This window comes from Cebus imitator, unplaced genomic scaffold (assembly GCF_001604975.1).
Source record: "Cebus imitator isolate Cc_AM_T3 unplaced genomic scaffold, Cebus_imitator-1.0 Scaffold111, whole genome shotgun sequence".
In the NCBI taxonomy this organism is placed as follows: Eukaryota; Metazoa; Chordata; class Mammalia; order Primates; family Cebidae; genus Cebus; species Cebus imitator.
The window spans coordinates 585,614-587,897 of record NW_016107426.1 but is presented as its reverse complement, the minus strand read 5'-3'; the positions used below and the strand labels follow the sequence as shown (position 1 = coordinate 587,897).

General features: G+C 60.4%; 1 protein-coding gene across 8 annotated transcripts in view; it reads right to left on the bottom strand.

Moving 5' to 3' along the window:
* YEATS2 (YEATS domain containing 2) overlaps positions 1 to 1,898 on the bottom strand; it is a 103,871-nt gene extending 101,973 nt beyond the window's left edge. For 4 of the 8 annotated variants that reach the window (XM_017538305.2, XM_037741930.1, XM_037741931.1 and 1 more), the window contains exon 1: positions 1,697 to 1,898. The gene's annotated coding sequence lies outside the window, so the exon portion shown is untranslated. Of the gene's footprint in view, positions 1 to 1,478; positions 1,498 to 1,522; positions 1,603 to 1,696 lie in introns of those variants that run through there. The other 4 variants (XM_017538303.2, XM_017538304.2, XM_037741928.1 and 1 more) reach the window with 4 other exon arrangements.
* Positions 1,899 to 2,284: the final 386 nt, after the last annotated feature.

The following is a 2,284-nucleotide window of genomic DNA, read 5'->3' as shown; positions in this document are numbered from 1 at the left end:
AAAAAAATTAGCCAGACGTGGTGGCGCGCCCCTGTAGTCCCAGCTACTCGGGAGGCTGAGGCTGAATTCAAGAATCGCTTGAATTCGGGAGGCAGAGGTTGCAGTGAGCCTAAACAGCACCACTGCACTCCAGCTTGAGCAACAGAGCAAGATTCTGTCTCAAAAAAAGAAAAAAAGAGTGAGACGGAGTTCTGCCTTGTTGCTCAGATTGCCCATGCGGCCTAGAACTTCTGGGGTCAAGCTACCCGCCCAGCCTCCCAAAGTGCTGGGATTACGGGTATGAGCACCGCTCCCAGCCATTCCCAGCATTTTATCTCTAGCTCTAGCCTCTCTCTTCCTTGAGTTCCAGCCTTCTACCTCCAACTGCCTCAAAACACCGACCTCATAACTAATATGTATGTACAAGTTAATATATCCAAAATAGAATTCGTTATTTTTCCCACCTCAAATTTCTCTGTTCCATTCTTCATCTCAGTAAACGGCACCATCTACTCAGTGCTCAAAACAAAGCCCAAAAAAGCAAAGACTCCTACCATTCCCTCACCAACCCAAGTCTTGTTCCTTCTACCTTCAAAGCATTTAAAATCTGTTTACTCTTCCCCATCTCCCCGCCATGGGCCTAGCAAGCTACTGCAAAGGGCATAGAACTAACCTCGTGGGTTCCTCCCCAGCCCTCTTCCTCCACTCAGCAGTCAGATCACGCTACTCACCTCCTCAAAACCTTCAAAGGCTTCCTGGAAAAAGTAAACTCCTAATCAGGGCATCACCTGCCCCATCTTTTCAAGAGTATACACAAACAGGAATATACAACCAAGGGTAATATCTCTAGACCCTTGGATGCAGGGCATTTTTTTTCTTGTTTTGCTTGTATTTTGAAATTTTTCTACGCTGAATGCTTGCGACTCATTAAGAAAGGGGAAATGCTATTGCTAAACACTATGTAATATTTCGCATTTTTTACATGTCAGAGAGAAAAGGGAATGGAAAATGTGGGTCGACTCTGTAACTGCTGATGAAAATACTAGCAAACATCAAACTCAGAAAATGATGTGTCAGGCCTGCAGGATTCCTGATGGCATGCTCCTCCTCTCCTCTCCATTTCTCAACAGAATCCAGCTGGAGATGGGAAGAGCCTCATTGTCTCCGCCGCAGTCTGGCCACAGCCCTCCAAGCCAGCCTTTCCTGCAGGGGTCCTCACTTCCCGAGGCCCCCACTCCGCCCCGCACTGCCCCATCCCTGGAGCCCCACGGCCTCCCCCACCCCTCCCCTCCTTCCCGGGGAGGGCTGCTCGGGATGGCGACAGGTTGCAGGGGCAGTGCAGGATCCTTTCGGTAAACCCACGACTTGCTGGTACTGGGGCCAAATCTTGCCGCCTCCAGGGCCAATAGCTTAACGTCCCGCAAGCTCCGGCCGCCGTGGCTCCGGGACCCGCCTCCCCTCAGCGCAGCGCCCGGCTGAGAAGGAAGCCCCAGCCTCACGCTCCAATTCCAGGCTCCCGCTTCGGCGGCCCCCGGTCCCGCACCCGGGGTCCTCCCGGCCCTCCTCCTCGGCCCCGGGGACTCACCGGGTCCCGCCGCGGCGCGGCCGGCCGATGGGGGAGGGGCACGCACGTGCCCGCGCCGCCCCCGCCCAGATAATGCACCGGAGAGCGGGGCGCGCGCTCGGCCGGCCCCTTCCTGCGCCCGCCAACACTCACCCTTTCCCAGCGTCTCAGGCTGCAGCGCGGGCCCCGCCGGGCGCCGCGAGAGAGCACGGCGAGGTGAGGGGGCGCGTGAAGCCCCGCGGAGCCGCCCCGCCACGAGGCTCCAGCGACCCCGCAACCCGCGGAAGCACACGGCTCGGCAGCGCCCGCCCGACTTGTTCCGCTCCGCGCGTCAGCAGCTGGGCGCGTCGAGGCGCGCGCGCGGCGGCGGCGGCGGTAGTGGCGGTGGCGCGCCCGCGGCCCCGGGGCGGGGCTCGCAATGATGGGGGCGGGGCGGGGCAGGGCGGGGCGGAGCTCGCAGGGATGGGGCGGGGCGGAACTCCCATAGATGGGATGGGGGCGGGGCGGGGCAGGGCGGGGCGGAGCTCGCAGGGATTGGGGCGGAGCGGAGCTCTCATGGATGGGATGGGGGCGGGGCGGGGCGGGGCCGGGCGGGGCGGGGCGGGGCGGGGCTGGCCCAGGCAGCGACCACGGCCTCCGAGGCCACTTCCTGGTCAGGGTGGGCGAGGATTTTCGCAAAGGCACCGTCGTCCATCACTTTCCTGCCCTGGAAGATGGCGAATTCCAGCCCCGAATTTGACA